This window comes from Carlito syrichta, unplaced genomic scaffold (genome assembly GCF_000164805.1).
Source record: "Carlito syrichta isolate Samal-C Ts95f unplaced genomic scaffold, Tarsius_syrichta-2.0.1 Scaffold308870, whole genome shotgun sequence".
Lineage (NCBI taxonomy): Eukaryota > Metazoa > Chordata > Mammalia > Primates > Tarsiidae > Carlito > Carlito syrichta.
The window spans coordinates 898111-909284 of NW_007252966.1; the positions used below are offsets into that span (position 1 = coordinate 898111).

Genomic DNA, 11174 nt, shown 5'->3' on the forward strand with positions numbered 1-11174 from the left:
CCACCCGGCGCCACACGAGGAGTTTCGAAAACTAGGCGGCACATTCGTTCGTCCTCCGGCTGACGGGAAAGGAGAAGCCGCGGCGAAGAGCGCCCGCGCGGGAGGCAGGCCCGGCCGGGCTCTCCTTCCTCTGTCTTCGGGCAAACGCGAATCCCAGTGGGGGACAGGGGTGGCTTGGCGGAGGCCACGGGGCGCCCTTTAGCCACGCGTCTGCGGGGAGCGCTCCTCAGAACCCTGATCCGCGACTCGGCAGGCCGGGAGAAGGCGCCGCGCCAGCCAGGCCGCGTGCGCACAAGTTTCCTAGGAGCAGTGAGGTTATCGGCAAAAATCAATTTAAAGATACGAAAAAATAAAAGGAAACGGCCGAGTAAGCTCACTCCGCGTAAAAGTGTTCACGAAGCAGACCTTTTCACCCCAAACGCAAACACGATACCTCTACGAGCAGGAGACCAACGCAGGAACCGGCGCTCAGAGCACACGCGCCGCCGCCGCCGAGGAAGAAAAGGCCCCAGGGACCGAATGAGGGCTCCGGGAGCGGGGCGTGGGAGGGGGGAGGAGTCAGCCTCCCACAAGAGTCTTGTGCAACTCTCGGGCGCCTCGGCCACGTGAGCCCTCGGCTTTCATTTCAAAAGAGCCCCCCCCGACGGCAGCCGGTGCCCCGCCCCGAGCAGGGATGACGCCACGCGGCCCTCCGTCGCTTCCTCGCCGCCTGCCAGGCCTTACCCGCTGAGGCCGCGAGCCCCGCCGACCCCGACCCCAAGTCGCAGCCCGCGGTTCCCACCCTCTCGGCCTCAGACAGTACCTCCCCTGATGCCAGTGGGCCCAGTTCCTACTCGGTACCGGGTGTGCGGCGCCCAACCTCGGATCCTAAATCTCGGCCTCACGGTCGCCACCCACAGTGCGTCCAGTCCCCACGCAGTCCCGGGTGTGCGGCCTTGAACTCAGATGCCGCCTCCCTGATCCCAAGCCCCAGGCCCACGGTCTCTACCCCAGTAGGTCCAGTCCTCAGGTGGTTATGGAGCCCTCGACTTCGGACGGATCCCGCCTCCTCAATCCCAAACCCCAGCCCCGCAGTTTCCGCCTCAGTGGGCCCAATCCCCGCCCAGTCCCCGATGTGCGGCCCTCGAACTCAAGCCCGCTGTCGCCCGCCCAGGACATCCCTCACCTCGGCCTCCGAGTCTCCACGCTCCCGCTCTCACATCCGGCACCTCGGTCGTCCCTCGGAGCACCTAGAGGAGGGTGGAACGCGGGGGACTTGGCAGTTGTAGCTGAGGCAGTTAAAGCTTGTTTACCATCACCATGGAAACCCCCGTCTGCGCGCTCTGGGCAGGGCTTCCGAGGGGCGGGGTCAGGCGCGCGCTGGGCCCGAGTCCTCGGTTCCTGCCCGGCGAGCGCACGCGGCGCTTCCGGAAGCCCTCCTGCTCCCGGCGTGCCCGCCCCGGCTAGGTCCTGCGCCCCGGGCACCCGGAAACAGAAGCCCTGAGAGCCCTCGTGCCCACCCCGCTGCTAGCTGCCGGTGTGACCGCGAGCCGGTTCCCCCCGAACCCCACCTTCAGGAAGACACGGCGCAGACCTGCTCCCACGACGGAGCCGGAACAACGCAAGGGCCGTGGCAGGGCGGGGCCCCGCCAGCGAGCTTCCGGGGGCGGGGCCACTACAGCGCCATTGTGACGCGTCCGGTACGGAGCCGGCGATTAGCCAGTTGGACGCGGGGCGGGGCCGGCGCGGGGAGGGCAACGGCGGCCGCGGAGTAAGGCAGCGTCCGTGAGCAGAGCGTCGGTTCTTGCTGAATGCACATGAAGGTATAGAGGGTACTGACCGGGTGAGCCCCGCCGAAAGCCGAAACGTGAGCCCAAAGGACATGCCCGTTTTGAAGACCAGCGTGGGAGAAGAAAATGAGAGTCGTTTTATGCGGAGGAAGGAGACCGCAACGCTGGGATGGCTGTGAGCGTGCCATTGCTCTCCAGCCTGGGCGATGGAGTGAGACTCAGACTCAAAAAAAAAAAAAAAAAAATTCAGCCTCGCGTAGTGGTGTGAACCTTTGCTTCCAACTACGTGGAAGGCTGAGACGGAAAGACTACCTGAGGTTACCAGGTCGAGTCTGTGATGGCCATGAGCCTGCCACTGCACTCCAGCCTGCGCGACACAGTGAGACCCCAACTCAAAAAAATAGATAAATAAAATCACCAGATAAATTAAAGGAGTGCTCAAAAGAGTGTCTCAGATTATGAGTAGACAACCATGATGAAGGAAAGAGTAGTTTGTCCAAAATAAAAAAAAAGCCGATTCCAAGAAAGAAAGAATGAGAAAAATAAAAGCAGGAGACGTAAGAAGAGGTGAACATGTCCAAGGAGAAAATTTAGTAACTTGAAACAAAATTATAGAAAAACCTACAATAAGGCTGGGCATGGTGGCTCACGCCTATAATCCCAGCGCTTTAGGAGACCGAGGTGAGAGGATTGCACGGGCCCAAGACCAGCCTGGGCAACTTGGTGAGACCCCCCTCTACAATAAATCAAGGAAAATTAGGCGTGGTGGTACCTGCCTGTAGTTCCAGCTATTTGGAAGGGTGAGACAGAAGGATGGCCTGGGCCCAGCAGGGTGAGGCTATGGTGGCCATGAGTGTGAGACTCCAACTCAAAAAAAAAAAAAAAATTACAGCAAAAATAGAAATGCTTCAGAATTTAGGGACTGTGAAACCAGCTCCTAGAAGATATGTTTATGCAATCTTTTCATTAAGAGCGCCACTGACCCAAGTGAGCTCTTTGATTCCTTCACTTAGGTCTGACAGTTCTATATTATTCATCAGTAATGTAATCATCTTTGAGGTGGTCTCCTTTGAATGCAAGACTAGGGCCTTGGTCTGATCATGAGCCCCCTGCTGCTATTGGGAATCATCCCAGGTGTCCACTATATCTTTTTTAGGCATTGAGTAACCACAGTCAACGCAGGCTGTCTTCCACAGTGAGGGCTGCCATCACTCAGACTGGTGCCACGGGTCCTAGTCCTTTTCCACAAATGTCTGACTGCATCTTATCAACTGTCAAATGCTTGGCCACGCTTGATCCACTTGGATTACCTCCTTAGTGGTGGCCCTTTGTTTCACTGCTGTGCCCACCAAAGTGTATTACCTAATCTGAAACATAGAGACATGCTTCGCGAGTCTTGAGAATATCTTCACAGAGATATACTTTTAAGATTTGTAGTGGGGGGGAGCCTGAGCACACCTCATCAACAAGGTGCATAATGAACATTTTTATACCTATCCCTGAATTGTACCTCACATATTTAAAATTAAAAATTAGCAGGGCTCAGTGGCTCAGCCTGTAATCCCGCGCCTTTGGTAGGCTGAGGTGAGTGGATTGCCTGAGCCCGCAGGTTCGAGACCCGCCTGGGCAGCAAGACCTCATCTCTACAATAAATCAAAAAATCAGCCGGGCGTGGTAGTGCATGCCTGTAATTCCGGCTACTTGGAAGGCTGAGGCGGAAGGATCACCGGAGCCCAGCAGGTCGAGGCTGCGGTGGCCAGGAGCGGCCACTGCACTCCAGTCTGGGCGACAGAGTGAGACTCCAGCTCAAAAATAAAAATTAAAATTAAATTAAAAATTAAAAAATCTGTGTTGTAGGCCATCGCCTTGCTAAGCTATGGTGTGGCCATGTGCTTTCTGAGCTATGGCCAGGCCATGTTTGTTTATTTTTGAGTCCGAGTCTCACTGCTGCCCAGGCTGGAGTGCAATGGCATGCTTACAACCACCGCAGCCTCGACCTGCTGGGCTCAGGTGATCCTTCTGCCTCAGCCTTCCAAGTAGCTGGAACTATAGGCATGCACCACCACAACTGGCTAATTTTTTTTTGTAGAGACTAGGTCTCGCCAAATTGCCCAGGCTGGTCTCAAGCCCTGGGCTCAGGCAGTCCTCTCACCTCAGCCTCCCAAAGTGCTGGGATTACAGGCTTGAGCCATCGCGCCTGGCTGCAGGCCATGTTTCTTAAGCTTTGGCCCCCTCTCCTACCTTGCGAGGGTGAATCTCCTCTTTCTCTCGCTAGTTTACATTCTAAATAAATTATATTTTCCAATCTCAAAAAAAAAAAAAGCCAGCTTGGGTGACAGAGTGAGACTCCGACTCAAGAAAAAGAAAAAAGAAGTATATTTGGCCAGGCACGGTGGCTCACGCCTATAATCCCAGCACTTTGGGAGGCTCAGGTGAAAGGATTGCCTGAGCCCACGGGTTCAAGCCTAGCCTGGGCAACTTGGCAAGACCTTATCTCTACAATAAGTCAAAAAATTAGCCAAGTGTGGTGGCGTGTGCCTGTAGTTCCAGCTACTTGGAAGGCTGAGGCAGAAGGATCGCTTGAGCCCAGCAGGTTGAGGTAGGGATGGCCAGGAGCGTGCCACTGCTTTCCAGCCTGGGCAACAGAGTGAGACTCCAACTCAAATAAATAAATAAGCTCCTCTGGCCAGGCACATTAAGTAGCTCACACCTATAATCCCAGCACTATGGGAGGCCCAGGGGAGAGGATTGCCTGAGCCGGCAGGTTCAAGACCACCTGGGCAACTTGGTGAGAACTTATCTCTACAATAAATCAAGAAAAATTAGCTGGGCATGGTGGCACATACCTGTAGTTCCAGCTACTTACAAGGCTGAGGCGGGAGGATAACCTGAGTCCAGCAGGTCGAGAGTGGCCGTGAGCATGCCATTGCCCTCCAGCCTGGGTGAAAGAGTGAGACTCCAGCTCAAAAACAAAACAAAACAAAACAAACTCCTCTCTAGAAATCATCCAAACAAATGGTGCAGAGGTTTAGAACGTCTGGAATATATCAAAATATTTCAGTTGCTAGCTCTTGAGAAATCACTTTACTCATTAAACTTTGACTCCCATCCCCTTCCCCAAGTTAGTGCCAATAGGTAGGTGGGAATCATCAAGACTTCGAGAAATCTTTTGTTCAAAATCATAGCATCAGCCGGGCTCGGTGGCTCAGCCTGTAATCTCGTGCCTTTGGGAGGCTGAGATGAATAGAATGCCTGAGCCCACGGGTTCGAGACCTGCCTAGGCAACTTGGCGAGACCTCATCTCTACAATAAATCAAAAATTAGCCGGGTGTGGAAGCACGCACCTGTCGTTCCAGCTACTTGGAAGGCTGAGGCGGAAGGATCGCCGGAGCCCAGCAGGTCGAGGCTGCAGTGGTTGGGAGCGGCCACTGCACTCCAGTCTGGGTGACAGAGTGAGACTCTAACTGCAAAAAAAAAAAAAAATCACAGCATCTGTTAAATAGCAATAACAAAAACAATGAACACATTTTGCACTTTCACTGTGCTTTGCACCATTCTAACTACTTAATCTCATTTAAATCTTATGACAACAGTAGATGTTACATTATCTCATCACCATTTAGTTGAAAGAAACTGAGGTACAGAGTAGTTATGGTAACTCACTCAGCTTCCAGATGTTAGGTCTGGGCATCGGGTGGAAGCCATCTGGTTCCAGGGTCAGCTTTAACTGCTACAATCTAGATCCTAGTGAGAAGCAAGTCTTTTAGGCTGTCTTACTTGCCCCCTTTCTGCCTTTCTTTCTCATCTGAGAATAGAATGAAGTAAGAAAACCAATTGAACCGTCCAGCTGTAGGATAGGCCCTGTTCCCTAGTAGGCAGAGAGGAGGGATCAGTAAACACTGGGAAGCAGGCAAACACCACCAGGAAGGCTGGACCCTGAGTTATTTGCAGTTCTTTCAGAAAATATTACAGTTTTCTCAAATGGCACTTTAATGTGTTAAACAGTGAAAGGGGTTATGTCATCCCTGAGCTTGCTGGGTTTTTGCTTGAAGCAAAAGACTCCAGCTGGATTGGGTGGCAGTGGTGGACAGTGTTGTGGAGTGTCCTTTCTTTGTTTATTTTCCCAACAGGCTGGGCCAGCAACAGAAGCCCTGGCCTGGGTGTTAGCTAAGTTCTAGGTCTGTTTCCATTCTATGTCATCAGTTTTTAGCCTGTCATGAGTTCTCCCACCAAATAGTATGTACAGTTAGATGCCTTCACTTCTGTGAAGCCTGAGGAGAGTCAGAAAAGTTCATTTGGATCAAGATGTGTCAGGCACAGGGCAGCTTGCAACTTCTCTTTCTTTCTGCCCTCTCAGTAACTGTTTTTTTTAATAGAATATTTTAAAAATACAGAAAATTAAAGATTTTTTTTATTTGAGTTGGAGTCTCCCTTTGTCACCTAGGCTGGAGTGCAGTGGCACGCTCACAGCCACTGCAGCCTCGACGTACTAGGCTCAGGCGATTCTTCCACTTCCGCCTTCCAAGTACCTGGAACTACAGACACTCACCACCATGCCTAGCTAATTTTTTCTTTTTCTTTTTTTTTGTAGAGATAAGGTCTCAAACCCATGAGCTTAGTCAGTCCTCTCACCTCAGCCTCCCAAAGTGCTGGGATTATAGGCATGAGCCACCGCACCTTGCCCTAAAGATAATACTATAAATTTAACAGACATTGATATTTTGCCCTCTTTACTTTTGTTGTTTTTGGACAAAAGTTTATAGATAAACTAGTGCTCTGGGAGTGGCATTCAATTCCTTAAAAACTGTCAACTATACATATAATTTTTGAATTATGAAATATTTTGAAATTTCAAAGAACATGGAAAATAATATACAGTGAGGAGTACTGAAGTTTTAGGATCAGGGAAGTAACAAAAATTTTGTGGCGATTTACATAATTTCTTTAAAAAATATTGCTTCTAGTAATATCATTTGTGTATGAGGGTGTGTGCTGTCTTGACCCAGTTTTTGGGCCCTGGCTAGAGGCCAGTTAGTTCCTCTTCTTGAGCAGCTGATTAAGTCCATACCCACAACCACCTCTCTTATCAGGCTTTCACACTAGAGGCCATTATACAACCAGCCTAATCAGCCCAGAGCCAGGTAGCAGACAACCAGGGAGATCTGCTATGCCCCAGAGCCCCCTTGTAATTACTCAAATTAGCCAATCCTAAACCTGTTTGCCCTCTTTTCCTGCAAAAACTGTAATAAAGGCACTTGCCCACAGTTCTCACTCCTTCTGTCCTTGACCTCTTTGCTCCCCAAGTGACCCCTCTTACTCCCCCTAAGTGGCAATGCATGAAATGCTTTGTTTTCATCCAGAAGTGTGAGTACAACAAAACTGTAAAATGGCCGGGCTCGGTGGCTCAGCCTTAATCCCGCGCCTTTGGGAGGCTGAGGTGAGTGGATTGCCTGAGCCCGCGGGTTCGAGACCCGCCTGGGCAGCGAGACCTCATCTCTACAATAAATAAAAAAATCAGCCGGGCCTGGTAGCGCATGCCTGTAATTCTGGCTACTCGGGAGGCTGAGGTGGAAGGATCGCCAGAGCCCAGCAGGTCGAGGCTGCGGTGGCCGGAAGCGGCCACTGCACTCTAGTCTGGGCAACAGAGTGAGACTCCAACTCAAAAAAAAAAAAACAACTGTAAAATGTGTAAAACTCTATACCTCATCCAACCTAACATGTTTATAATAATTCCTTCCAACTGCAGCTTCTATTTCAAAACCACCATGGTTGAATGGGTGAGAGGGAGCCTGGCACTGAGGAACCTGATCAACCCCACATGCCTCACTAAGCATCAGTTCATTGAAGGGGTGGGGGAAGTGAGTGAAGAGACCAGGGTTGGCCAATAGTTCCTGAGCCTCACTGGACTTGTGAATGAGGGTGAGAACATTGTGGGCCTAGATCAGGCGGGTTCTAGGCCTCCCTCTGAGAGTTGACTATGTGCTAAGTATTCAATATTACCTACATTTTTGTCAAAAGTATTTTATCACTTGGGTTTATTTAGCAGCAATATGTCATGCTAACATTTATTTTGACCACTTTTTTTTTTTTTTTTTGAGTTGGAGTCTCACTCAGCTGCCCAGACTGTAGTGCAGTGGCTGCTCCCGGACACCGCAGCCTCGACCTGCTGGGGTCCAGCGATCCTTCCACCTCAGCCTTCCAAGTAGCTGGAACTATAGGCGCGCGTTACCACACCTGGCTGATTTTTTGATTTATTGTAGAGATGAGGTCTTGCCTGCCCAGGCGGGTCTCGAACCCGCGGGCTCAGGCAATCCACTCACCTCAGCCTCCCAAGGTGCGGGATTACAGGCTGAGCCACCGAGCCCGGCTTGTCCACTTTTTTTAAATGGAAAAGTCCAAATTTTATCACAGAACAATGAAACTAATTTGAGATCTTTATAATATATTCATAATGGTTCTTTTGGTAAGGCAAGGTGGCTCATGCTTGTAATCCCAGCACTTTGGGATGCCAAGGCAGGAGGATTGCTTGAGCTCAGGAGTTTGAGACCAGCCTAGGAAACATAGTGAGACGTCATCTCAGCAAAAAATAAGTTAGCCAGGCTGGGTGGTGCATACCTATAGTCCCAGCTACTAACTGAGGTGGAAGGATTGCTTGGACCCAGAAGATCAAGGCTGCAGTGAGCTGTGATCATACCACTGCATCCCAGCCTGGGCAACAGAATGAGATTCTGACTCAAAAAAACAAAAGGGCTCGGTGGCTCAGCCTGTAATCCCAGCGCTTTGGGAGGCCGAGGTGAGTGGATTGCCTGAGCCCACGGGTTCAAGACCTGCCTAAGCAACTTGGCGAGACCTCATCTCTACAATAAATGAAAAATTAGCCTGGCGTGGTAGCACGCACTTGTACTTTCAGCTACTTGGAAGGCTGAGGCGGAAGGATCACCAGAGCCCTGCAGGTCGAGGCTGCGGTGGCCAGGAGCCACCACTGCACTCCAGTCTGGGGGACAGAGTGAGACTCCGACTCAAAAAAAAAAAATTATGCTTCTAGCTATTTTGAAACAATTTATTATTATTAACTATAGTCACCCTTCAGTGGTAAGAAACACTAGAACTTATTCCTCCTACCTAGCTGTGATTTTGTAGCCTTTAACAAATCTCTCCCTAACCTATCTCTTCCTTCCCCCTGCCCTTCTCAGTTTAACAGTGGTTAAAAGTGGATTGGCGAGGCGAGTGGATTGCCTGAGCCCTCGAGTTCAAGACCAACCCGGGCATTTGGCGAGACCTCGTCTCTACAATAACTAGAAAATTAGCCGGGAGTGGTAGCACTCGCCTGTAGTTCCGGCTACTTGGAAGGCTGAGGTGAAACAATCGCTGGAGCCCAGTGGGTCGATGCTGGGGTGGCCGTAAGTGTGTCACTGCACTGCAGGCTGGGCGACAGAGTGAGACTCCAAAAAAAAAAAAAAGTGGATTGGCGGCCGGTCTCGGTGGCCCAGCTTGTAATCCCAGCACTTTGGGAGGGCAAGGAGAGTGGATTGCCTGACCGTGAGGATTCGAGACCAGCCCGTGCAACTTGGGAGACCTCGTCTCTACAATAAGTCAAAAAAAAAAAATTAGCCGGGTGTGGTAGCGGGCGCCTGTAGTTCGGGCTACTTGAAAGGCTGAAGCGGCAGGATCGCCTGAGCCCAGCAGGTCGAGGCTGCGGTGGCGGCGAGCGTGCCACTGCACTCCAGCCTGGGCGACAGCGTGAGACGCCGACTCAAAAAAAAAAAAAAAAAAAAAGAGTTAGTGTAGGGGCGGGCAGGCGGAAATGGGACAGAGGGAGGAAAAAAAAAAAGAAAGAAGAGAGAGGGCTGACTCCTCTTGTAGACAAAGAAGAAAGCAAAACTTTCCTAAAAAAAAAAAAAAAAAAGGACTTGCGTCACAGATGACCGGAGATCAGGAACCCTGACCCTGCCCAAACGCCTGCTCTTCTCCTGGCATACCCAGAGGTAGGCCACCGGGAACGCCGGAAACAACGGGCAGCGGCGGCTGGAGCGGCAGGCCTGGCTGCACTGGACTACATTTCCCAGAATGCCCTTCCCTGTGCGCTTCCGGTGGGAAAGGACTCCAGAATAGGCTTCCCTGATGCTTGGGGAGCGGAGTACCCCGTTTGTCGTCCCTCTCGCATGCCTCTTCTTTTGGTTCCTCCTTTCAGTTTTCTGACTCCGGGCCGGATGTGTGTGTAGCTCAGTGAAGACGGATCCCGCCCCGTAAAGGACGTTCTCGCTTCCAAGGTCAAAGGCAAAGAAAACAGCGAAACTTGAGGTGAGTTCTAGCATGTTCTTGCAAGTTCTGCACTTCCCTTCCCGGCAGTCTAACCAGCGTGCGCGGTTGCTTAACGTCAAATTCTGGCAGCAAATCCTAATATACGTGGTTGTGTTTCTTCTCTTTGAACCCTGACGATAAAGGAGGCTACTAACAATGTTTAGTAGTTGTACTCATATCCTCCGTGCATCAGTAATAGGGTGCTTAGCGGCACGACTGAGTTCTTCGTGCCATGCTGTTTAATACCCACGGCCAGAGGTAAAACTCCTAATCTGACAAGTGGTTGGCTGTTGCCTTCCTGATATAAGAGAGGCCCGAGGGTGAGAGGAGGGAGAGAGAACCTAAACTTTTAAAACAGCGACACACACACAAGAAATTACAGAGTGAAAGAGCTTAAAAAATAAAGTGATCCAGTGTACTTTTTCCTAGAATGATGTATTTGTGGTATTGTGATTAAGTATGCGATTAATAAGGTATTATGATTAAGTATATTAATAAGGTATGTGATTAATATATACCTTAATATACATTAAAAAGTTCTAGAAGGATGTGCCTAAAAATGTTAACGGTAGTTTTCTCATTCTTCTTCTGTTCGTAATATTTTCCTCCCCCATCTTTTACTGCTGTTTTAGCCTTTCCTCCTTCCTTCACTTTTTCTCTAAACTCAGAGACCTCATTGTAGCAAACTCATTTACAGATGGTCTGGGCACTTTCCTGAAATACATTGTCTCTCTTTGCTCTTACAGGTCTCAACTGCGTCTTACCTATATCAATTGAACTGGCTACCAGCAGAATCTGATGAACAATCCATCATCAAAGAAGCAGTTTTTATAGTTTTCTGGTTGACCGTTTTATAGATGCTGGGAAAAAGTGATAATAAAGACTATTTTAAAGTTATAATCGCTGGGCTCGGTGGCTCAACCTGTAATCCCCTGCCTTTGGGAGGCTGAGGTGAGTGAATTGCCTGAGCCCGCGGGTTCAAGACCCACCTGGGCAACTTGGCGAGACCTCATCTCCACAATAAATAAAAAATCAGCCGGGCATGGTAGTGCGCGCCTGTAGTTCCAGCTACTTGGAAGGCTGAGGGAAGGATCGCCGGAGCCC

The 11174-nt window shown here is 50.5% G+C and overlaps 1 protein-coding gene and 1 long non-coding RNA gene across 8 annotated transcripts in view; one reads left to right on the forward strand and one right to left on the reverse strand.

Moving 5' to 3' along the window:
* The window catches only part of HNRNPF (heterogeneous nuclear ribonucleoprotein F), a 23634-nt gene extending 22013 nt beyond the window's left edge, over window positions 1-1621 (reverse strand). For 2 of the 7 annotated variants that reach the window (XM_021716671.1, XM_021716670.1), the window contains exon 1: window positions 1166-1321. The gene's annotated coding sequence lies outside the window, so the exon portion shown is untranslated. Of the gene's footprint in view, window positions 1-433; window positions 529-1165; window positions 1322-1550 lie in introns of those variants that run through there. The other 5 variants (XM_021716669.1, XM_008066253.2, XM_008066254.2 and 2 more) reach the window with 4 other exon arrangements.
* An 8289-nt stretch (window positions 1622-9910) lies between these two features.
* Window positions 9911-10970, forward strand: LOC103268663. The gene is made up of 2 exons (XR_504831.2): window positions 9911-10070; window positions 10817-10970. It is a non-coding gene; the product is annotated as an uncharacterized LOC103268663 (long non-coding RNA).
* The last annotated feature ends 204 nt before the right edge of the window (window positions 10971-11174 follow it).